Consider the following 26,606-nt stretch of genomic DNA (forward strand, 5'->3'; position numbering starts at 1 on the left):
GAATAAATAGGCACCAACACCAGGCTCAGATATCAGAGACACGGATGCTTGTATCTGCTAAATACGTGGTTAGTCCTTACACATCACACATGCATTTAAAAACACTGATTATTCAGTTATGATATATTAATAGAGGATAAATATATTCATCCACAATATCATGTTTGTAGTTCCGCAACACCAATGACCTCAGCTCTTATATATACACATATACATATATATAGCACACAGTATGCAAATGTGATGGCAAGGCTTCAGTGACCTTGGTCTCGCCAGAGGCAAATTTAGACGGATCTAGACTCGCTGTGAGGTGCTCATGCTGCTCCGCTCTAACAGAGGGAGTAATAGTCGAGGCAAACACCCTCATTCATCTCTGTGCATCTCAGTACCACCTATCATCGATGACGCTACACGGCTTAAACAGACTGAGATTAATCTGACAGCACCGGAGAGAGAGGGAGTCACAGAAAGAAAAAAAGGAAGGAACAGAAAAACTTCAGACTTTGACTTTGCAGTAGTGTTCAAGATGTTTTCAGTTTTTTTTTTGATAATTCAAGCAGTAGTGTTTCAGTCCACGTAGAGATAAGTTGGCTGCAAGCAGTTGTTTACTAATCCAAAGAAACACTGCAAGTTCAGCATCAAACTTCATTCCTTCACTCCACACGCCAAGAGCTGTCTCCGGCTGTGGAAAGCAACATCATTTGTTTTGCTTCTCATGTATTTGTATTTATTTTTCGGGTCATTTTAATGCCTTTATGTGATTGCTGCAGTGAAGGACAGAAAGGGAATGAGATCAAATAGTCTGGCCGGCCAGGAGTTGAAAACCAGGGACCTGCTGCTCAAGGCGAATGTGCCCATATGGTCTACGCCCTAACCCTTCGGCCTTCGGGTCGCCCCATCAACTCATTTCATTGTTGCCAAACATGCTTTCTTGCCGGGACCAGGTGGTGATGGTGGAGCCAATGGTCGCTTGCCAAACGCTTCAGCCATCATTGCATTTACAAGCAAGAGGTTAGAGTACGGCTTCTAGGCAAAGCTTTGTATTCCTCCTCTTATGTTGGACTGAAGCCAGACTGGACGCTACAGAGAGCCAAACACCCCAACAAATTAACACTTGATCATACATCAGTGCAACAAGAACTACCTAAAATGACAGAAACCATCATGAGATAAATTCATTTGACATGCATTTTGACTTTTTAATGTGGTCCATGTCCCATCCACTAACACGGAGGAGGCAGTACTGCAGCCAGCCAGCAGGAGGCTTCATATTTGGGAAGCAGTCATGTTGTCATCTTTACCAGCTCAAACACATATGTATCAAACATTATAATATACAGTTTGAACTGTAACTCACATTAAAAAGCGAATCGAAGTATTAGAGAGGCACTAAAACATGACTACATTTGGACTTGTGATACCAAGTAGATGTGAACATTTGGAAAAGCACAGACCGGCTGAATCGTTGTGAAACTGCCGTCTCTCTGTAGCTTCTTGATCTCGCTGTGTTCAAGACAGATGACCAAAGTCTGACCAACGCTTTTAGTCTCTAGCTTTAAAATGTCGAGGGGATTAAGATACAAAGACACAAGCGTCTTGGTCTTCTTGTAGTTATCTTCCTCTCTGAAGCCTGAAGCCGCCGCTCAGAGCAATGAGCACTGAGATGTCACAAAAAGCCCATTTCTTATTATTTTTTTATACATTTTAAACCGCTGCTTACTTCTGTGTGCAGTGTTCAGTCTAGTGCTGAAAATGGGAACACCACAACGATGTTGTTCTTGATGTAATAACAATGAATATGCATTTACTTTCAAATGCCATGTGTGTTCCTTTCACACATAATCGGTTGGGGCAGCAGTGTGGCTGAACACAAGGACAAAGTAAAAGCGAGTGAAATTAGGAAAGACGTGGAGGGGAAAGCTTTCACTTTCATTTAAATTTGTTGCGACAGTCACCAAGAGCTGAGAGGCTGTGCATGTACAGCTACACTCAGGACTCGCTCTATTCTAAAAGAGCAGTTCACCATCAAAATAAAAGGCAGTCATCCGTTTACTAACTATCCACAGTGAATTAAAGTCCACTGAACTTTATAAAACCAATAAATGGTGCCTTGACCCACAACATTTGATTGCATGCTCTGAAACTCAAGCTGTAATGAGGAAACATATATAGTTCATAAATATTACATGATACGTTTGTTTTTGTTGTAAAATATGAGATGTCTGAATAAATCAAATCATCATTTTTTTGGGGGCTTATTTGGGAAAATGAAATAAAACCCCAGTAGAAAACATTGGATCTAGCTTCCCCAGCATCGACTAGTATGCATTTCTACAGGTACGTTTTAAAATCTTTTGTGCTCGTCAGTGTCTGTCAGATAGTGAAACCACAAAATCCACATTTGTGCAGCGCCTGAGGGGAGCTGAGGGGGGACAAACAGGAAAAAAACGGCCAAAGGTGGCATAGACCTGTCAAGTCCGTCACAACCCAAATGCTTGTTTTCTAAACAAAACATTTCAAGGATGCCACAAAGTCATTCATTAATAATGTGTTGGTGTCATCTGACAGAATTTTTCCCAGTTGAAAAACAAATTGCCATTGATTGTTTTTCTGGAGATATTCCACATCCCTGCTGCCAGGGGAGCTGTGTTTGGGTTCAGAGAAAGTTCAACACGAGATCACAGACGCACAGAGGAAGAAGTGAGTCTGTTTATCGAACTAAGCTAGAATCCCCAAAACAAACACGGAGACAAGCTTGTATAATGACTTTCCTGCGCATGGTGATTTGGCTCCGACTTAGGGACGGCGGAAGAGTGGATATTAGGTACGTGTCTAATTAGTCAGTCAAGCAATTAAGCATTGCTACTGTTGATAGTTAGCAATGGAAATATGTTCATAATGTTTTTACCATCCCTGACTGTCTCTTTACATCTACCTCGCCATCTCCTGCATATAGCCAACACTCACAACACTGGCACATGCATGTAAACAAACACACACTCCAACCAGCATTGTTCAGACTGTAAGTTGTGTGTATAGTTGCCCCACTGATACAGAAACGGAGTTTAGACACACAGACAGAATATATCAGCCTGCTTGCTTTTCATTTTTCATTGTTGTAAATATCGTTTTTGGTCCTGATTGCGAATGAATGGGCAATAAACAAGACAGAGAGACAGAAGCCATGAACAGCCTTTTAATATTCTCCACCGCTGAGCGAAATACAGACACGCGATAATATCAGCTATTTGCAGGGGGGATGATAGGAGGATCGGACTATGGAGAACATTGCTTTTAGAGGAACTGTATCACAGGGTAATTCCGCATTAGCTCTGAGCTTGTCCCAGTTCAGGAGCTAAATCTTTTTTTTTCTGTTTGTCTTTTACTTTCAAAGCTACGTTTCAAGACAACTGTGAAGCCAACACATAATGACGTAATAGGGACATGTATATCTTATATTTTCATTTTATTTTTAACTTCTTTTTCCATCCCTTTGTATGTTGCACTGCCAGGATTTTTTTCTGGCCCCAAAAAAGCTAAATACAGCAGAGAGAAATGTGGAACTGGGTATTCAGCTAATCACAGAGGTGCCAGTTGGACCGCTCTGCTGTGATTGGCTCAGGTTTAAAAGGAAAAGGCAACATAGGAAAAGGACGGATGAAGATGGCTGACGAACACAATGATGTCCTCAAGGTTTTGTTCATTCAAGTCACGTTACTCTGACGGATATGATGGTAAGCACACACACATCAGGAAAGTAAAGTGCAACCTTGGGGAAAGTGGTGCGATTGTCAAGACATAAAATATTCACATTTGAATGTTTTTCACATCAATTCACAAGAATAAATCGCAATGTTTCAAACACTCACAAACACAATGTAGCTACAAAATTATTGTGTTGTTGTCGTTAACGAGCAGAAATCCCAAACTCTCACTGTATCTCCTCTTTTCTCACATAAACTCACTTTCACTCCACCGTCTCTCTCTTACCCAGAGTGGCGTTTCATTCTGTGCACATTCCTCCGGGCGGAGACACTGGCAGCAACTTCCTGACAGTCAAGTCATGTGCACACAAATCTGACAGACTCAAATTACAAGGACAAGCCAGGAACACGGGACTTCTCAACACGTCAGTTGCTTGCGCTTCATTAACACAGGCACTTTAGCACACGACGTTGTTCACACACTTGCACCACTCGCTCTTCCTTTGAACGTTTACAGCATTTGTCTTGTCATTTCAAGGACACCGAATGGAGTCTTTTTGTCCTGAGGTGGTTTAGAAAGCTCAGGGTAAGGAGTGGGGTTTAGACTTATTGTATTTTAGAGGATTATTATGATTGTCGAGTACGGAGACGGTGATTTCTGACCAGGTTGCCATTCAGTGACAAATTATATCGAACATGCCCATGCAGAAAAATGAAGAAAAACGTATTTACTTTCTATATATGAAATAAAGGAAATTCATAAAAGCCCAGGGGGTGAAGACGAGTTTCCGATGTTCTTGCTAGCACAATGTCAAGTCATAGCACACCTCATTACTTTCTCCTGCCTTAAGGTTTTTTGCAAAGTCATCATTTCAATTGCAAAGTCAGCACAAGGAAATAATGCAGAGCAGGCAGTTTGGAAATCAAATTCAGGGATAGAACATTTTTTGGTTACGTATTGAAATAATTTTGAACAATTGCAGACAGTGCAATACAATTGTACTCCCATCTTAAATAAGTTCTAAACCCAAAACAATGAGTGAGGTGGTTTATATCTCGGGGTCTCGACATCCGCTCATCCAAATATCTTTGTTTCCCTGACTGTCATTTGTTTCAGGTGATTGGTTCTAGAGACCCCAAGCCCATTTATTTTAAACTGAGGTCATTTCTGCTTCGCACGCACGAGTCCGGTCCTGCGAGCAGAGTATTGATTAATGTAAGTCCAACCGATCATATGCGCTTACAACAGCTGAACGCTCGCTCGCTCGTGAAATTGACTTTTGAGACTTTGGGGACAGTGGTTGACATCTCAAAATCAAAAAATCAAAAGACAAGTGGATAAACAGCTGGATTGCAGATATTTGAGATGGGAATATTTCCTCGGCAATATTTTGCTAATGCAGATATTAAAAATGTTATAAAAAATGTAACTGCCGAGGAGGAGTTGATTTAAATCTGCAGTATACTTTATATCCAGCCCAGCTATAAAATGTTAAAATGGCCACTCATGATTTTTAGATATTGTATATATATATAATTTAGAGGAGAGGTTGTTCATGACTTACAATATGATTTATACTAGTAAGAAAATTATTGTGGTTATCTTAAACTAACACTGTGGTGAGTAAACACACAGTTTTGATTGGAGAACGTCTATCATGGTTTTCTAAAATGTATCACAAAGAGGAGTGTTGTTCAATTAAATGATAAAACCATCTTGAAATAACCGCATCAACTGGGCTGAGCGAACTGGAGACTGTGCACGGCAGTAATCAAATTAAACAGCCAATCAAAGGTAGCGATCGGTATTCAAAGTGACCAACTAAAAGATCAGAGAGTTTAGCTGTCCCCCAATCCAGAGTCTCAAAAATCAACTTGGCAAGCAAATGAGCGTTGAGCAGTCACGAGCGCATCGGGTGGGTCGATCGCACGCACATCATTGCCCCGTTCTTGTGGGATCACATTTGAGTTTTGACAATAATAAATTTCATAAAAATAAGTTGAAATGTTCATATGGGCACGTGAACCCACTGAGACCACGGTCATCATCTGCAGGCTGCGTTGTGGTCAGTGCAAAACAGCAGCGTCTGCCTGTAACAGCTGATCCCAACCACTGCTTGATCATATCTGTTATCAGTGATCAAACACAAGGACAACAACAGCAAACAAACAACTGGCCGACACCGGGGGCTGTCATGGAGAACACAAACACACAGTCCAGAGTGTCGGTCCGCAGAGCCCCCTCTGGAGCTCAGCTGTGACCGCGGCACATTTAACAGTGGTAGCCCTGTGCTTCTCTAAGAGGCAGAAAACACCATCGCTAATCATAAGTCCCTCCTCAGCAGCTCAGCAGCTCTCTCATTATGGGACACTAGCAGCTTTTGTGCCCTGCTCGGGAAAGTTGGGGGTAATAGCTGTGGGTGTGGGGGTAATCCTCGCGCTTTTGAGCCAGTTTCCAAACCATGATTGGCTTGGCAAAGAGACAGAGACACTGCGAGCAGCAGGGTTTGTGTACGAGTCTGTAAGTGAAGGCGAGGAAGCGAGGGCAGGGAGGGAGAGAGAGGGGAGAGAGAGAGATGGGAGAAAGATGAAGCACGGGCTCCAGAAGAGAGAGAGGGAATCTTAGAGAGGTGGAATAATGGAGGGATGAAGCATCAGCCAGATGGAGGGGGAGAAAGAAAGATATGAATAGGCAGAGAGAGCATGTGCCACACACGCACGTGCCAGTGCATGTGAAGTGTGTTCGTCTGCGCTCGCTCGCCTGCTCTAGTGTGTGTGTGCGCAGCAGACTGAGTAAACCTCCCTTTATTTGCTGTAAGGATTAAGGATTCGGACAGCTCCGACACATGCACATTCTCGGGTTTAACGCCGCGCCAGACTCACAAGCAGGGGTGTGTGTGAAAAAATAAATAAAAACTGTGCGTGCGCACACACACACACACACACACACACGCACACGCAGCAGCAGCAGCAGAAATGATGAGCACATTCAAAAGCTCTTGTTAAAGGCCGCGGCACAGGATCAGAAACGAGAACAAAGGGCAGTTTAATCCACAGCGGGCGGCTTTGAAGGCCGAGACATACTGTTAACATTTCAAGAAGACTGATGTGATTAACAGCGGAATTTCATATCTCTAATTTTGAAAGTGGCGGCTGCTGAACAAAGTTTCTTTCATCGTCTCTGGTAGTTTCCGTGTTTCCCTGAGGCCGACCTGTGTGCTTCCGCTGTGACGAGGGAGCTTAAGCCACTGTGGTCACGCGGGTCAAACGCTATCATATCAATTCCCTGGGCTTGAGTAGCTGCTAATCTCAGATAGCTGGGGACTGGATTATCCAATTAAAAAACCCTGACCCCTGAAAGGACCCATGCAGCAGGCAGCGCCCAGCACAGTGCCACATGTGACTGCCGCCACGAGCGATAAAAAGGATAACAAGTGGATGTCGGGTAGATTTTCAGTAATTACTTTCAGACAAGTGGGTGAAATTGCACCTAAATTAGTTTTTATTTTGATTCTTGTCTTTTAATCTCAATCAGTTCATTGCCCCCATTTTTAATCTACACCCCCTGGTCTCAGTTCAGTTAAATGTCATTTAAAAAATTATCCATTTCAAAAGGAACGGTGCTGGATTTAAGCTTTGAAATAGCACAGATTGGTTGTTTAACTATTGTTTCGCCAATAATTTTGACATTAAACCAAGCATGAATTTCAAGATTGCTGGTTCCCATTTGGGCAGATTGTTTTCCCTCTTTTTTAATTCTATCATTTTAAATTGCACTAAAACTTAATGTCTATGGACAAGTAAAACTAAGAATATGAAGAGGTCACTTTAAGCTCCAGTCCCCTTAAATTATAACTGCACCAAATTAAACAACTCATAAATATCAGTTCCCTAAATGTGCCTGATTGTTTTCATCAAGATCCATGAATTATTCCCTGGGAAATTGATGAAAATGTCTGAAAATCTTGCAACATTAAAGAAAGTGATTTGAAAAAATCCTGGAAATGCTCCTTTATCTTGATTCACACCAAACAAACAAACAGGAAATAATAAAACATAACTTTCTTGGCAGATGTAATGTGCATGCGTCACAACTGAGTCCTGTACTTGAACTCGGAATGCAAAAAGCTCAAACATTCCTCTGCAGCAGATCCGTAAAGACACGAGCTGAAAATGTGGCCAAAGATGGAGGCTGAGTTCTTTCTTTAATGCTGCTCACAAATCACATGCAGCGAACGCAATTAAAGAAAACAAATTCCAACACAAAAATACAATCTAATTCTTATTAAACACATTTAGAAACTTAGATATCTGTGAAAGTTACTTCAACTTATTTATTTGAACAATTTCAAATTCCATCTCCTCTTCAGTTTTTTAGTAGACAGCATCAGTCATCAGCTCTCACTGATTTGATCAGAGGAAATTGTTTTTCCTTTTAATAATCAAAAACCAATTTCTGAAGCTACCAACAGATTCACAGCAACGCTGCTGCACATCTTCACTGAGCACTGATGTTTGTTTACCACGTTCACGTCACAACAGAGGAGATTCACCACACACACACACACACACACACACACACACACACACACACACACACACACACACACACACACACACACACACACACACACACACACACACACACACACACACACACACACACACACACACACACACACACACACACACCATATATAAACACAAACTCATGTCCCTGACCTACATATGAGTGATTTGGCGATGCAGCAAGTCTTTTACTTAAGATTCCAAACAGACTGAAGCAACAGCATCTCTATTTATAAAACCGTTTCTGATAGTAACTTAAAAAGACTCAGGAATACACACGAGCAAAAGAGAGTGGTAAACACTATCAGTGTTTCCCATTAATTACCAAAACTGTGGCCGTCCGCCAAGTCTCATTTGTCCCACCTGTTTCATAATGGACCAAAAAGGCTTTTTACAACTTTCATAATAAAATATAAGCTCTCCAGCTTAGTGTTTTGTCCCATTGATTCTTTGTAGAGTTGTGTTCAGCATTATTTCCCCCTCTCTCTCTGTTTCTCTCTCTCTCTCAGCAGCACCAGAAGAAATCCTGCCATGTCTGTGGGCTGTCAAGTAAAAGTTTTTAAACACGGCACAACAATGAGCAGATCTATAGTAGTTCTGAACAGTGGTGAGCAGTGATTAGCACTGGCCCCTACTGACAGCAATAAGGTTCTCGGTTCAAATTCCACTGTGACCGGGGGTCTTCTACGTGGAATTTGCATGTTGACCCTCGCTGTGTCTGTGTGGCTTTTTTCTCGGATACTATGGCTTCCTTCCAGAGTCCAAACACATACAGATTCCAACATGAATTTAATTTCAAATGACCAGTAAAGTAAGTTAGTGCTGTATTGTTGTTCTGATATGAAAATGGGGGGGGGGGGGTTGTTATGCGAATACATTGCATGTCAAATTTATTGGAACTTGATTTTTGGAAAAAGCGACAGCCCTTGCCCAGGGTATACCACCGCGCTCCCTGCAAGTGGTCTAGATAACTTACTTACGCCCCCTCATCTGTTTTTTTAAAATCTCATGATCATGTGCAAATATGATCAAATGTATTCAGCAAATTACATTGTTAACAAAAAGGTCCTGTCATCCCTTTCATGGCATCTTCAACCGCACAGAAAGTGGTGGTGGACCAACACTCTTGAGGCGTTTATTACTTTACATTCATTCCTGACAGTAATGAAGGGGACACCCCAGGATACCTTATTACCACCCAACTCTCCCTACTTCCTCTCATCACACATGCAAATATCAACGCCCACATGTTGTTCACTCATATGCAAATAAAGTTAGAAGGCAGTAGGGAGAGAGCAAACCTGCCAAGACTGAACAATTCTCCAACACAACATCCCATAACTATTCATGTGTGTTCACCGTGTGTTTCAGCAGCAGCCGAGATATTCATTGATGTCAAACGTTTTCCCCGGCACCACAAGTAAAAGCAGAAATGCAGGATCCTAAACCATCAAATCTGGTCTGTTATTCTTTTACATCAGCGCTAACGGATGTAAATGTATTTGTTTTGTTTGTGAGCGCAAATAGAAACACAACTGAGAAAAGGGTGCGTACACAAAGACTGACCTCTTCGCTGCGGGAGACTGAGCGAGTGTGTGCGAGTGTGTGATGCAAGCGGGATGTAACCGGATCGGAGAAGTTTGCTTTAACTCCAAATATCATGCTGGCTTCTTGTCCCGCACCTTCTTGCATCAAAGACGAGCCAAGGAGAACAGACGCACGAGCGAACAGGGACGAGAGCCAAGCTGCAGAAAGACAAAGAAAAAAGAGGCGCTTTTTTCCGCGTGATGGATAGCTTAACCTCCTCCTGTCACTTCTGCCAATTTTAGAGACAGACAATGCAAATACAGCTTCACTTCATCCTCAAGGTCGATGCAACGGCTGCTCGATAACAGATGTGAAAGAACAGATATGGATAGTTTATTGAAGAACAGCTAAAGTCGACTATAAAAAAAATTCCGAGCTGCTTTCAGACACGCACTGAACTCTGGATATTTGCCTGATAGTTTCTAGAGGGGCTGAATGTGAGAATGTAAATGTCAGCGCTAGTTGATCCGAACATTTATCGTAACCTTTCCTGCCAGCCGCCCCGAGTAAAATATCCAGAGATTATCAGAGTGAGCCCATGTGAAAATAAAGCAAACAAAATAAATGGCGAAATTCAAAGGGAGCAAGTTGGCATGCCGATGAAGTTTGTAACATGCGGTATCAGTCGAAATTGTGAAATGTACCCATCAGACATTCTGTGTTGCCTAGATACGAGAGACGCAACGTGTGTATATTACCAATAAACAACGAGCATTATGGAATCGACAGCGCGCGTCGCCATTTTCCATGCTCCTCACTTCCACCCACACAGATTTAAACTGTTACATTGCGGTGGATGCAAAATTGAAATAAAAAAACAAATAATTAAATTAAGTTTTCACGATGAAAGGTAGGTGCCATGTGCGTAGAAGATGCCAACGAAAATGTTAACTTGGAAAGACGATAAGATTCAAAAATAAGACCTGACGCCAGTGTTGATGCGCTATAAACAAAAACTTGAAATTTGCACAGCAGAATTTATACGTCATATTTGGCCTCCTGATATTTTCCTGTTATTGTGAATGCGGCTGATCCCATCAATGTCCTGCTGCGTTTTTCGTACGTGAAAGGCAAACTCAAACAATCGGCCGACGAGAAGCACAAACAGAATTTTTGATTAAAGAGCAAGGCCCAAAACTCACAGGGGCTCTCGCTTTCTCTCTAAAGGTCCTTCCATGCCTTTGAATTTGCACCTCTATAATAGATTATTATTGTTCGGAACGGAGCTTGCCCCTTGCTTTGGTCACAACTGGAGGATTCCTCCCAGTGCTTATGCCTTAAACTCGCTGACTTTCAGTGAAGGTCACAGCACTCAGAATGAGTTTCAACCACCTCACAAAGCACTCAAATGAAGACACAAGTTATGGTTTCTCTATTTTTGGGGTCAGTGCTTTTATGAGCGCAGGTTTTTGGCCTGGAGAGAGAGAGCCAGGCAGTTGGTGGACGGGGAACAAAGGAATACGAGAACAAATGAATAGAGGAGCTGAATAATTTAATTTGGAGAGCAGAAATGTCATCTCAATTAGACCGTGAGATGAACTCGCCACCTCGCGCACACGTGCTGAATGGTATGCTGTGCTGGGAAATAGAGGTGACCTGAGAGGGAGGAATAGATGAAAACGGAGCGAGCCACCTGCCTCCTGATTTAGTGCATTAGAAACTGCAGACTGGCCCCAAGAGAGCGGCGCTCAAAGATAAAACAAACTTTAAACACTCATCACTCTCCTCTGAGCCCCCCCATCCAAATCAAGGAACACACACACACACACACACACACACACACACACACACACACACACACACACACACACACACACACACACACACACACACACACACACACACACACACACACACACACACACACACACACAGACACAAACACATTGAATGACCCATGAAAGCATGTCTAGCCCTCCAGTAATAAGCCTCTATTTGACAGCTCGCAAACCACATTTACACCATCTCAGTCACTCCCTGCGTCCCTGCCTGGCTTGCAGAGCTCGGTGCTGTATATTTAGTCGGAGGGATGAGAGGAGCGGCCGAGGCTGAATCCTCTGATTAATGCAACTCTCATCCGCACTCTAATCCCCGATTCAAGCACCTGTCAAAACAGGAGCTTTCACATGCACTTGTGAGAACCTCCACTTGATTGCACACATAGGAGGCGCACGAAGGCCACGGCAGAGTTACTCAACCGAGATACAGGGTTGCACAGAAGGCCCAAGATTAAAGGCTTTGTACAACAGAGATGAAGATGACATTGGATCCACATCTTGAGGCTACAGAGTTGAATCCAGATGTCTGATCCAGCTGTTCCTCCCCTGACCCTTCCGACCGATGGTCTTTCTGTGGAGCATTGCTCCGTGAGTAGGTTCTGACACCTTCGCTTCCATCTCACTCAAGTCAGGAGGTTGCATGTGCAGAACCCTGTGTAAGAGCGGGGTAACTCCCTAAGCTGAGTGGCTGGTTATGTTGGCACGTTAGGGAGAAGACACAGAAAATCTGAGGCATCCACAGCCCAGCTGGCACTTGTCATGTCAGCCACGGCCTTGCACGAGATTTAGTCTGTCATCCACGGGTGAATCATCGCCTGGCATCACAACAAGCGACAGCCGCCTCCCACGTGAAGGCGGAGCTCATTGGGACGAGAGCAGGGAAGGGAACACAAAGAGGTTTGGAAGTACAGAAAACATGCAGTGCATCAAATGGTTATTATTATCTCTTAAATTTAATGTTAAGTTCAGTTTCATTTGTTCAGGTTAATGGATCAAGAGATCAACTTTGGATTTCTGCTGGATAAACCCATTCCAAAATGCAGGTTTACCAAGTTATCCATGTAAATCCCTAAACAGCTGGAGCCTTAACTGATATTTGAAGTCTAAAGTCAGGGCTGCATGGTGACACAGTGTATTGACAACATCCCACTGCCCCACCTTACAACAATATGCAACTCGGCGTTGGACTGACAGACCGACAGACATCACCCCAATCAAGAGCAGTGCAGACTTGTAGGGATTTAGTTTTACACTTAATAATTACAATAATTGGAGTACTCAAATAACATAGAACATCACAGAAAATAGTAAATAGAATTGCAATTTCTGCTAATAGACAAGAAGAAAACTCATTTATTAGTTGTACAAACCCAGAAGTTATATTCATTTTGCATGCTACAAACAGAATGGTCTGATTACACAAAGGACAGAGATATACTGAATTTCAAGGAACGAATGACTCATTTGATTCTCAAAACTTCTGTTCTGGGTATTTTTGTTTGTTGTTGTTGTTGGGGGTTGTTTTGTTTTTTCAGATTGGAGCTACAGAGATTTCAATCCGGATGTTGAGAGCGAGGGGTTTCTCAGGGAGGGGGATGAAGAAGAGTAGAGGGGTTTTATTTCATGACTTAAACAAGCCCCCCGGCCCCTCCAGATGCCTCATCTGAATAAATGAGTCCTTTTAATAAATAAGTAATCTACCCTCTGTGAAGAGTACTGAGGCTACACAATCATCCAAGATAAACACACAACACATCCATGGACATGCCTGCATTTAAACACATCCATACTCGTGAGAGAAACGGGCGAGAGAGAAATGCTGATTGGCAAAAACAGTGAAAAACAAATGATTTTATCACGTCCAAAGCCTCAAAGATAAGGCTCCTATTCTCTCCTCTCTTTTATCTTTCCTCACGAGAAAAAACAAATCTTCAAATGATTTTTAATTATGATCAAACTTTGTACAGAGCGTAACAAGGGGCTCTGTTTATTTCAGCTGGAATTAGACGTGTATATGTACAGAATCATTTCACCGCCCCATGAAAAGGTTCACATGGGTTGTTTACAGGCGAGTTTGAGCTGTGTCCGAAATCATAACCTCAGTCACAATATCTCGTATTTAACAGACACACAATACACAAGGGAAACTGATTTTCACATCTATAAAATACTCACATTACACTGTGGAATTGTTAGTAGAAAGAACTTAATTTCAGTGAAGCTACTTTGTAATTCCATTTATGTAAAAGTTTGAGAGCACATTGTAAAATAATAAATTGCCAATATATTTGTGTCAGTTCTTCATTGAGATTATAAAGTACTATGTTAAAGTTATTGATCGGCAGTTAATAGATTCTTCTAAGTCAAATTAAACTCAACTTTAAGTTTTAATTTGACTTTAACTTTACATTGATTCCACTTTAAAAGTGAGAATACAACAAGAAATCTCGATCTGAAAGTTCTCCTGAATATATTTGGTTTTAAATCGTACTTCAGGGACAAACAGGTGAAACACAAGGCTCTGACTGATCCCTGCAATAAACAGTAGCCAATCGCTGCCGGCCTGCCGGTAGCTACCATCAGGCTAATTAAAAGCGATGTGGGGATATTTACAAGGACTAACGAAACATTAAAATTAAAAGCCACAGAGGATAAGAAGGTCAAAGGTCTGTGAGAAACGAAGGTTCGGAGATAATGCAGTTGTATGAGGCTTGATACAGTATAACACACAGGCGATGACAATTTATTTATTAAATTATTTTTATCAGCCAGTAAAAAATATGCTTAGCCCATGAATCTTTTTAAGCCAAAGCTCTTTGGCATTTTATTCACCTTCAGTTTGTCTGCCAAGTCTTTTTCTCACTGCAATAGAGAGATCCCCAGCAGGGCTAAAGTGACAGTCGGCACAGGAACAACGGAAAGAGAGAGGGGAAGAGGAGGAGAGAAAGGACAGAAGAGACGGTTTGAAAAAGGAGGAGGGGTAAGAAGAGCTGGTCTGTCACTCATGTTGTTCAAGACACCAACTGCTACAAGAACAGTCCGGCTGTCCTGAAACAGCAAAGGCATCACGGACGGATGGAAGCTCGTGTCAAAATGACAACTGTTCTCTTCTACGTCCTCATCTCTCTCACTCAAAGATAGCTCTCTATTGTCATGAATATTTAATTTTCATACTTCTGTGCCGTTTGTACTTCCGCTGCTCTGCATACTAATGAGAAGCCCTTCCCCTTTCCGGGAATAAAAAATGATCTTGTGAAGTAAATGGACGTGATAAGGGAGGAGGATGAGGGATAGAGTACAGAAGAGCAAGCAGGAGCCTCATCTGTGAAAACAAATCTGTACGTCGCACCGCTGATTGAACATCTTTGCGGTATTAATCTCACTTTATTATAAAGGGTTAGAAAGTTTCAAATGGAAACTCACACCTCATAAATCTCCCAGACTAAGAACAGTCTGTGAGGCTCTGAATGAGGTCCTGCTATATCTGTGTCAAGCACAAAGACACTGAGGTGTGTCGCCGCTGCAGCGGGAAACGGGGAACACTGTTTAACAGGTCATCCAAAAATTGACCATGTATGTATATAAATATGCGTAAGTCTCACATGTTTTAAAACACTCTTGCAGCCGCAATTCACAGCCAGATTTTTTTTAGGCTTCAAAAATCAAAAAAGTGTTTATTGATTATTGATTGAACGTCTTTTCTCAGAGGTCCCAAGACCAAAGAGAAAATCCGAGAAAAGCAACACTATTAGCAATCCTAATATTTGAGAAGGAGACAGCAGAGAATGTTTAGCATTGATAATCAATCATATAAAAAAATTACTGAAACTAGAACTGGGTGGTAGCTTTATTGTGATTTAACCAATGCAAGCAACAATAACAAAAATCTTTTCTGGCAGCGGTGGGATTCAAAGAGATGGAGCCTTAATCCAGCGCCTTGGACTGATTGGCAACGCTACCCTATCATACTCAAATATGTCAAGGTGCACAGTAATCTGAAGCATGGGCTGTAACAACATACAGTTCCCTTCAGAACTATTGGAAAGGCATGGCCAGTTCCTTTGTTCCTGGGTTCAAGATCGAAAGACGAATGAGAAAAGTTCACAATCTCGGTTTTAGTTTCCTTACATTTACATTTAGTTAAAGGTTCAGTATGTAGAATGAAGTGACATCTAGTGGTGAAGTTGCATGTTGCAGCTGAATACCCCTCACCTCACCCTCCCCTTCCAAACATGAAAGAGAACCGGTGGTAGCCTTTTTGGACAACTGTAAAAAACATGGCAGCCTCCGTAGAGAGGACCTGCTCCCAATGTAAATATAAAGTATTGGCATATAAAGGGCCCATTCTACAGTTAAGAAAACAACACTTTAGATGAAACACACTAGTGAAAACATCACTAAGATTATTATATATTCAATTTCTGCCAATAGATCCCTTTCACCTAAATCTTATACACTGCACCTTTAATGAACTTTCTCAAGACTGAGGAAATTGCACATAAAAAGGAGAAAAAAGAAAAAGTAAATGTCAAGTGCAAAGCATTGTCCCTTGAATGTTTGATTACATTTTTAAAATCCAGTCCCAAAATATGCATAACTCCTGAATTTCAATTACATGAGAGACCAAAGGGTTTAAGAGTCTGGTGTAAGAGGAGCAGCTTTTATTTTAGCTTTATTCTGCACTCTTTGCTCTGCAATTTGTTCTGTGTTCTTACTTTGATCCTCACATTTGACCTCCTTTATTGCTTTAGAAAAAAGAAAAGGTGGAATGGAAGAACACAATAAATATCTACCTAAAAAGAGGCATCGGAGTGAAGATAGAGTATTTTCCACATGCACAGAAAAACTGCTTTACTTTTATTTATTTTTTAAATGTATAGTGCATGTCTCAGGCCTCCAGCTGTGGCCAAGATAAATAAATGTAGTGCCAACTTTATCGGGTCTGACATAGCTCGGCTCCACTCGCCTCTTTCACTGCAGACTATTGATGTGATTTCACATTTCATCCCCACTTTCTTCATTCTCTCATCACTCACCATTCTTCGATTATTCCCTCTATCGTTCTGGACCTTAATTCGTGTTTTTCTTTTCAAAGTCTGTCGTTTTTCTTTTGCTTTTGGTCTTTATCTCCAAGATCTACATCTTTTCTCTGCACACTTTTCTTGCCAAGCACCCAGTTTATTTCTGAGATATTCAGTGTGATTTATAGAAACCTCCAAGGACATCACTGATCCTGCAGAGTGTGTGTGTGTGTGTGTGTGTGTGTGTGTGTGTGTGTGTGTGTGTGTGTGTGTGTGTGTGTGTGTGTGTGTGTCCAAGGAGAGGACCAGCGTGGTGCTGCTGAGGCCTAAATCTGTCCCTAACTCTTAATTAAACCCTGGGCTCCAGTGGCCCCAACTTATTAAAGATCCAGAGTATGTAGCAGCCACAAACACACAGCGAGATCACACACAGCGAGACACACACAGCCCCATGTGCTCACACACTTCCTTTAAGCTCACAACAGCCCACCTTTAAGCTACCAATGATTTAATGCATCTCAATATTTCACCTACTGCGGCTGCTTAGTGACCCACTTGCGGAGAAATAAATTATTTCCCACCCTCTTTTAGCACTTGCTCGAAAGTACTGGAGGAGATCTGGCAGGATGGGTACCGAGCGGAATTTACAGTTTTAAAAGTAGATTTAATGGAATCTGTGCTTTATCACTTGACAGAATACACAGCTAGAAAAGTGGCCAAGAAGTTTAGAAGAAAGAAAGCAGAAATGCTGAGTATACAACAACTGTAGGAAAACAGCAAACTATGTTGAGGCAGGAGGAGGATGGGGGGGGGGGCTGTGAAGAATCCTATAGTTAGCGCTGCTAACGACATGGGATTCACAGTTTAGTTTTAAAAGTAAACTGAAGGGCAACAGGGGTACAACACTCTTTGCTCTGCCTCTCTCTCACACACAAACACAATGACCATCTGTCACAGTCAGATTTACCATCAGCAACACTAAGAGAAATCCTACCTATGTCAGTGGCGGTTAAAACATCCATAAAGATCTTTCTGTCCTGGGCACTGTGGGCAGGCTGGCATGATTCAGCATAAACCTGGTAGACATCACTATTGCAGTGCTCTTCCACAAGGGTTTACAACACTTCTCATGTTTCTGTAGGATGAATTTCACTCTGCGCCTCGATTTGAAAGTGAATTATGCCATTAAGGTAAATACTTGTGTCTGACCACAACTCACATGAGACAGCTGTGCAGTTATACAGTGTCCTCTTTAATCAAACTACAGAAAACCCACATAACTGCTGTCATAAATACTGTCATACGCAGCATGTTATATTAATTTTCCCTCTGGTGCTACAGTGACGCAGCACGTCAAAACAACACCAGCCTTACATAGATCATCAATTCCCAAGAGCGAGGCATCAATAGTCATTTAAATATCATGGATCACGACAATCGGAAAAACACTGATTCCCTCATGATGTATCCTCCGTGTGCTTCTTGAATATCTCTACCAGCTGCAGTCTTGGAGAAAACACTTCAGAAACCTGATACGTTTCCCTGGGAAATGTTTAAATGCTGTCAAACCACGTCCTCAATCCATCACCACTGACGAGTAGTCGACTTCAATAACTTCACAAAGCATTGAACTGCAGACAGGTTCGTCACTTTTTTAGGTCCTCTGGAAAAATTTCAGTTGTCGTTTGCGCTATTTGCAGCGTGTTTCCGTATTTGCATGTGACATTTTTCAGCGCATGAGTCGTCAAATTCATGAAGTTGTTTCCTAATTTACACGCGTTTTTTCCATTTGCATGTGTTTTCCTAATTTGGAGTGGGTTGAGCTCTCTCGGCCACCGTACTTTCCCGGTTAAATAAAGGAAAAATTTAAAAATTTAAAAATCTACAAACAAAATGGACACACAATCATTCATCCATCCATATTGTTCATTGTCCAACAAGAAAACACACACTTTAGATGTCTGGTGTCAAATCACACAGTGTGCATTTTATACAGGGGAAGCTTCACTCATGAACACTTGTATCTATCACAGGATGTAAATGATAACTGTTATTAACACAAAGCTCCGTGTTATATCCACATCCATCAGTGTGACACCTGTAAACTACCAGACCACCATTTATCAGAGTTAACTACAGAGACAGATTCTCCAGGACTCATAAACCAGTAATGTGGCTGAAACACAGTGTGAGAGAAGAAGCTCTTACCTGAGATCAGGTGTTGGCTCAGTCTGACTCTTTATCCATCGCTAACGTGCACGTGGTTGTTTCTTCACGTCCTTCATCTGAAATCAACAGGAACATGAGTGTCACTGCTTAGCAGCGCCATCGTGTGGTGGCGGGAGGAGAAGCAAACACAGGTGGAAATAATAAATGATGCCTGAACATTACTGAGTCTGAATCTGAGTTATCTTTTAGTTTATAGTATCAAATAAAGTTGTACAAGAATTCCCCCAAAATAACTCTTTTACAAGGCCAAGATAATCCACTTTATCATCTGATCACCTGCGAAGAAGAAGAAGAAGAAGAAGAAGAAGAAGAAGAAGAAGAAGAAGAAGAAGAAGAAGAAGAAGAAGAAGAAGAAGGAGAAGGAAAAAAAGAAGAAGAAAAAGAAAAAGAAAACATTTTACTGGAGGACGGTTTGTAGCTCCATTACTTTAATCCACAGACATCATCTGACAAGCAGTTGCTGTCCTGCTACATTAAACAGTAAGTTTCAAAATGTCTCCTGATGGCTGTCTGCATTATAGGTTATAAACCTGCCTCCTCCGTGTTAATGGATTGACAAGGACCAAACTAAAAAGTCAAAAATCATTATAAATACATTTTTCTTAAAGATGGTTTCTCTAATTCACCAGGTTTTGTGTAATTCAGCCTCATCAATACTATTATATTGTGAATCCCCATAGGGCTCATACACAGCTAATTTGTGTTTGTCAGTGCATAGACATCGTACGCTCAGAGAAAAACTCCAATCTCTATTCCAGGAAGACAGGCACATTTTAGATCTCATTTAACTTCAGGCAGATTTGCAGGTTCCCTGTTGAATTCCACTTTCTCAGTTAAAAATCAGAGACCCCAGAGAGAGCCGAGCAGCAGGAGGGAGCACAGAGTCAAAGGCAGAGGAGGAGACGGAGACACAAGAGATGAGTCCAGAGGGGAAATTGACAGACACCCAGAGATGAATCATCTTTGCGCTCAGAATGAATTGACCATTTAGCTCTGTGTGTGTGTGTGTGTGTGTGTGTGTGTGTGTGTGTGTGTGTGTATGTGTGTGTTGAGTGGGGAGGTCGTTCCTATCTTGATGTGTGTGTATATGTGTGTCATGGCAGTGCCAGAGGAGACAGCAGCATTTGCCCTGTGACGAGACACTGCAGATTGGTGTGAAGTGAGAAGCCAGTTCGGATCTGCATAGCAGCACTGTGCATGTCACATTGGATCCGATGGCGGCGAGTTAAAGGGGAAACGGCGGGCCATCACATTTAACAGCCCCTCTGTTCTGCTGATGATGAGGGAAGGACGAGTCCGGCAGCGCAGCGTGCCCCCCCACCACCAGGACAAGCCAGAGGTATCGACTCCAGGTTCTGCACAGCACAAGGTCACATCCATCGTATGAATGAGGCCAAAGTCATATAAAACTAGAATGGCTTGCAATAAAGCACATACCTCTGCCAAGGCTCAACAATCCAGTTGCTTCACACACTAGTAGATACAATTCCTGTAAACATGCCGGATTTTAATAATCAAGATCCATTAATTATTCCCTGAGAAATTAGTAAAATGTCAAAAATAAATCTTGCAATCTGAAACGCTAAATTTTACTGGGTTTTTCCTTCGCGTTTGTCCCATCACCAGTTTCCGTGGAAATCCCTAATTTTTGCATAATCTTACTGAAAAACAAACAAAAGCATTAAACAATAAAACTGATGCAAAGTAACTAAACTAAAGTTCATTTTGATGGGTTTGTACTTTTGTAATTGTAGTATTTCCATTTTAATTTTAAACTATAGAGAGTATAATTATCTGCGTAATGCTCACTACACACATCTTTAACTATGATCCAGTGAAGTATTTGTCTGTATTGTGGCGGTTTAGAGAAAATTAGCTAAACACAATTGGAGCAAAACACCCATGTTATCAAGTGTATAAAGTGATTCATGTCTTATCTTTGAATCTAGTTTTGCGCTGAGAACTCATACTAAGTGCATTTCTAAGTGACAGATTATGATATTAGAGTTGGAGGTTTGAAGGAAAACGCAGATAAAGACGGGTAAATGCACATCTACGGTATTTATTAAAGGCTTAGTCAGTGGGGCTGGGGTGGGAAATTATGATGCAATTATTTGAAAGCTCACAGCTGTCAATCAAACCCGCTGACAGCGAGAAGATGAGTTTGAGCTGGAGTCAGAGAGAAAGACAGGAAGCCGGAGAGAAACTGATCAAAGAGGCGTAATGGAAGGTGGAGGGGCAGAGGAGAGCAGCAGTTGTTGTGATGACCATTCAGACAAGGGAAGTAATAGAATGTGAGGGTCTGAAATGAGGCAATGAGGCCTGGAGTTATGTCATTCACGCTGGTGAAGGTAAAGCAGCGGCTCCGCTCTGCTGGTGTCGGTGATCAGAGTTTAAGAGTTTAAGATCTTTCAAGTACCAGTAAGATAAACTGACATCACAAACAACAAGGGCAGACAGATTTGGGCTGCAAATGCTTCCCTTTGTCTTTTCTTTCTTTACCGCTGTTGTTTGTCTGATATCTAGCTGGTTACTTTTGCTGTTTAGACCCATAAAATACTGCTTGGTTGAGATTCTCGATTTTGCCGCTTCATGTTGAGTCATGGTTTTGTCTTCTAGCACACCGACTTGAATAATAAAGCCATGGGGGGCAGGAGGGCACAAACCCGGTTAAAGTACCCACCAGTACAGGACTCAAAAAGAAGTAAAGCTAAAAAATGTATTTCTCATCACTGGTTGGGGGGAATTTTCACAGACTTGTTGTACAAAAACTTCCAAGCGCAGAAGAAAAAATCTAAGAGCAGAGGTTAATTCCGAGAGCAGATGTTTCACGCTCGCACACAAGCAGCGTTAGGGCGAGGAGGAGAGCTGAAGCTGGAGCGCAGGAAATCTGTTCAGCAACAAAATATCTGAGTGTAGGGGAACGGTTTGAGCACAAGCAGAGCCCACATCTGCACATATTCCACTATTTGCATTATCGCACTATTTGAGTGCAAGTGCAGGGTTTTGTGTGAAAGCACGACAAAATCTGAACGTTAAATCAATAAGTCCTGCACTCAAACTGAAAGATGACGCCTTTGAATGAAGACAAGAAAATACTCAACATCATCACATTTGCCGTGTGCCCTCTCTGCCATGAATGCACAAGCAAAGTTATGAATGAATGAAACCAGCTCGTGAGAGGTTTTCATGTATTCATGTTTGTGTTCGGACCCATGATGATGCGTGCCCCTCATCCATCATTTGAAAACATCAGAGCCACTAACCAGACGGGGAGGGGGCACTGAGATTTCCTGCTCGGCCCACAAATGTCATAGAAACCCCGGAGATTTAATTAAGCCTCATTTCCCTCCTGCTGCTTTGTGCCGTGTCCCCGTCTCTCTCTCCGTCTCTGTCTGCAGCAGCGCATCTCTCCCTCTCTGCAATGAGGAGAAACGTCCTGCTGAGTGAGGCTGACACTGTGTGCGTGTTTGTGTGAAAACGAAACCAGCCTCCGTGCACGCATGAGCAAACCAGTGGGTTCACAATCACTGACGTTGTGAGCATGAGCCACGAGTGGGTAGGAGGCAATTGAACCGATGTCTCCGACATAGTCACTATACAAAGAACTTTGTTTGCTCACAGGAGGAGAAATAAACAAACCTGTTTGGACGTTATTTAGTCCTTGCTAACATAAATTGCACCTGTCATCTGAGCACAGGAGTTTAGAGGTAACAGCGATATGCATGTAGCTCTCAGGGGCTCAGGGCTTCCCATCACAAGACAAGAAGAGGAGAAGAAGACGTGCAGGAAACTTTTACTTTTACCATAAGTTACCTCAGTTGCTTCGGTGCCTCCTGACCTCTCAGCTGCACTTTTCTCTCCAGCACCTGAGATACTAAAATATCAGCTGTAGGTAATTTACAGTAAACTGCATGGTGGCTTCCCCCCTGCATCCGTCTCTCTCCACCCTTTTGGCCTGTCGCTGCCGTCTCCAGCGTGGAGCCAGACTGAATAATTGAACGAGTGAGCGAAAGATTCATGAAAAAGTTTGGCTGCCAGAGCACTCCGGGGGCCTGCTGCTCGACACAAATCTGCAGAAACTGTGAGGGAAAGCAATAAACTCATCCATTTTTACTGTCTCCTCGCATCCCTGTACACTCGGGGAGGGAGAGCGTCCTGCGCTTCAGTGGCTAGATGAACACGCAGGTGTTCCAAAACACAAAACAAGGCCGTGGTTGCTTTCGAGTGCTGCTGTGATTCCAGCTTCTAGGATAAAACTGCTCACTTTACAACAGTGGGCCAATGGTGTTGAGAAAATGGAAATTTTATAGGCGACATGAGAGCAGCATGTTCAGGAGAATGAGAGACAAGGGACAGAGACGATGATAAAAAAGTGCTACAATCCAGAATGGCTCTTTAAAAACACTACATGTTCAATCAATGTAGTGAATCCAAGCATCTTCCTCTATATTATTGTCTATGGACTTAAATAATGTCTTATTTGCAGAATTTACTTAAATAAAAGCAATTAAGTAAATTAAACTGGTGTATATGTGCCCCACTGGTAAAAGGAGGTACAACATAATCACTGTGTCAACAACTGCAGACAATGGTGCACGGAGAAAGTTTGAAGATCTGATGTCAGCTATATTGTTTTTGTTTGCACCACTGAGAAAGAGGTGGTTCTGAGTGAGTGATACGATGGAGAGATCGTAGGAAAAGGAGAGGAAGGGACTGTATGTGGAGCAAGAGAAGGCGTTATATATATTTATCGTCTGAGTTCTCCTCCTTCAACCCCTCTCTCTCCTCCCCTCTGTTTACACCCCACTGTACTCTGCATAGAGCCCTGTGATCAAAGTTTGGCCCCCTGAGTCTAATCCACACACACACACACACACACACACACACACACACACACACACACACACACACACACACACACACACACACACACACACACACACACACACACACACGCACACACACACACACACACAGCATGAAAACCAGATAAAGGCCCTGAGCTTCAGCCAGTTTCTTCTGAAAACTCTGGTCTGATGAAGGACAGTTGGTAACACTTAGTCACTCACACACACACACTCGCTCACACACTAGTGGGTGGTACAATGGTATCGTTCTGTGTAATTAGAGCAGATCTGGTTTGTAATACCAAGGTAAAGTGAAGGTGTCTGAAATGGGGACACAGTTATTTAATCCTGGCGTTGAATCTGCAACATTGTAAAACATCCTTAACACTGTGTTGGTGTCTGTCCGTACAGTGAGGATGTAGTGTAATTGTTAGTATAGTCCATACAGAGAGTGTCATGTATATGCTAGACCAGTATATTTGTATGAATGCCACATTGCTAATATTGCACACAAAAAATCTTGAGTGAAAAAGCTGTTTAAATTCGAGCAGTGATAACATGGACCTTTTATTTATTACAAAAAATGACCATGTATAAAGATGAACATAAGGTTTATGAATTAGCCATGCTGCAGCTGAGTGTATGTCCATGAGGACAAATTGAGGTTGAAATAAATAACAGAATAGAAAAAAGTGTCCAGCTTCTGCCACAGTCTGTGGTATGTGCACAAATGGAAACTTAAAAAAAACAGAAAAATAGAACAGAATAAGCCCAGACAAGATCATCATGTCTTATGTGACAAAATATTGTCAAAATATCGACATTTATATAATTAACACTGTTAAAAAAGCCTCCAGTTTAAAATTATTTTAAATGATGTGCAGATCAGTGTTAACAGATATTTCTAATATTTCCAATCAACCGTCAGTGAGTGAGCACATTCAGTCGCTCAGCCCAAGGACACTGAACTGATTGCCACTGAATCCTATTATATTATTGTTAATTCTGTTTCAGGCAAATAGCACAAAGTCCCCTCGCTTCATTCCGTTCTTTTTTTGTGAAGTGAAGTGGTGCGTGAAAATCAACAATTATGAAGCCACAAAGATGCTATTAACCAATCAACACACTTTAATTTTGGTGCTCGCGTCCTGCTCTTCAGCCGCCCACTTGTTACTGTGTGAACGAGGGCATCAGTCGCACACTATTATGTTTCATACGGCAATTCAGCAACATTCAGTTACCATCACAAAAGCTTTTCCTTGGAGGTTCGACAGAATGAATTAAACGTGATTGTTTTTTGTTTTTTTTTAATGTCTGTAAAACAGAGGAATCTGATTACTTTTCAGCGGCAGAAGACTCAGGCGGTGGGGGCGGGGGGGGACACAGTTATTGCTTGAGTTGGTATGAACACAACAAAGAGTCAGTTTCACAATAAGGTCAAATAGATGCTGCAAACTGGAAGTGAATAGAGACGAGAGACGCTGATAAATGCATATGGAGAAAATCTGTGAGCAGTGACACCACTGCGAGACCACCCACCACCCACCTCCCACCACCCATCACCCACCAAAGTCTTCAGTCCTCGTCTCACTCCGTACATCTCATTACTAATGTCCTGATCAAGTTTAATATTGATGTCACTAAGAGCTACAGAAAGAGTAAGTAGTAGTCATAATTAATGCACAGATCCATTAGGGCCGTCTCGATGTGTCATAGCACATCATGACAGTCCGGAGATCTGATGCATTAAACTGGGTGACGCAGGTTGAAGCGCGACATCACTCCCTGTCTGTTTCCGACTGATTCTCTAAACGACAAAGCTTTCCTCGAGCTCCCCGCTGATCTAACTTCTGAGTAAACCAGCCGCTGACGCACAGACTTTCTAACAAGGCTTCTCACTTCAGGTCGAGCCCTTGTCCGTCAGTCATTTACTACAACCACCGCTTTTTTTTCTCCTCGAAACACATCACACCACTCACAACCGATTACCACTCTCCAGTATAATACGTGACATTCTGCAAAGCGCTGCCTTTTTTACTCTTGCTAAAAAGCCATTTTTGGCCACCAACAGCCACCCACTTGTGTCGTGGGCTGCGTCTCAAATAAATTCCCTTTCCCCAAAGTGACAATGACTGTGGGGAGCCGTGCTCAGACATATTTGCATCTGTAGCATTTGAATTAGCCCCTTTTGAAGAGAGCAGGGTGGATGCAAAGTGATGGGATGAGGGAGACGTCCGCAAAGGTGCAGGGTGTTTTATCTGCTACACGCACGTTCTTTGTGTCCTCACATCGGATCGGGGAGAGTAAAGAGGGCTGCAGGGGCCTTTTTCCATTAAGGATCTTAGTCGGTTAAACCCTCTGTCGTGTCCTCCCAGACAGATACGCACCGACTTCAAAGGTGTTGCTGGAAACAGCTTTAACAGAGTGCTTTTCTCCATCCTCTTGAGAGCTGGCTGAGCATTTAATACAAAACACACACACTTACACAAATACACACGTCTGTGAGTCTGTGGCGAGTCTAATTTATTAAATTAGTGGAAAAGTATATGTAGCTACCTGCCCTGGAATTTATTTACAACAAGAATAAATCTACAGGGTCATGTAAGCAGCTATGTCAGGCTGTATTTAGGTACAGTGGAGATAGATGATAGCATTTGCATGTTAATATTTGCTAATCTGCACAAAACACAGCTCATGCTGATGGGAATGTGATGGGTTTTATAGATAATGTATTTATGTCATGATTCTGCCAGTGTTGTGCTTTTGAAGAGACTCTCATGGACCTTGTAAGATTTGTCTTTGTGAAACTTTGTGTCTGACAAATTGATGGTATTGTGATTTAGTTGGACTTATAATGATTTTAAGAAG

At 42.2% G+C, this 26,606-nt stretch overlaps 1 long non-coding RNA gene across 1 annotated transcript in view; it reads right to left on the reverse strand.

Annotated features, from left to right (window-relative positions):
* Positions 1 to 18,947, reverse strand: part of LOC118118737 — a 149,784-nt gene extending 130,837 nt beyond the window's left edge. The window contains exon 1 of the long non-coding RNA XR_004697990.1: positions 18,868 to 18,947. This is a non-coding gene — a long non-coding RNA (uncharacterized LOC118118737). The remainder of the gene's footprint in view (positions 1 to 18,867) is intronic.
* Between the last annotated feature and the right edge of the window lie 7,659 nt (positions 18,948 to 26,606).

The sequence above is a fragment of the Hippoglossus stenolepis genome, chromosome 12 (genome assembly GCF_022539355.2).
Source record: "Hippoglossus stenolepis isolate QCI-W04-F060 chromosome 12, HSTE1.2, whole genome shotgun sequence".
In the NCBI taxonomy this organism is placed as follows: Eukaryota; Metazoa; Chordata; class Actinopteri; order Pleuronectiformes; family Pleuronectidae; genus Hippoglossus; species Hippoglossus stenolepis.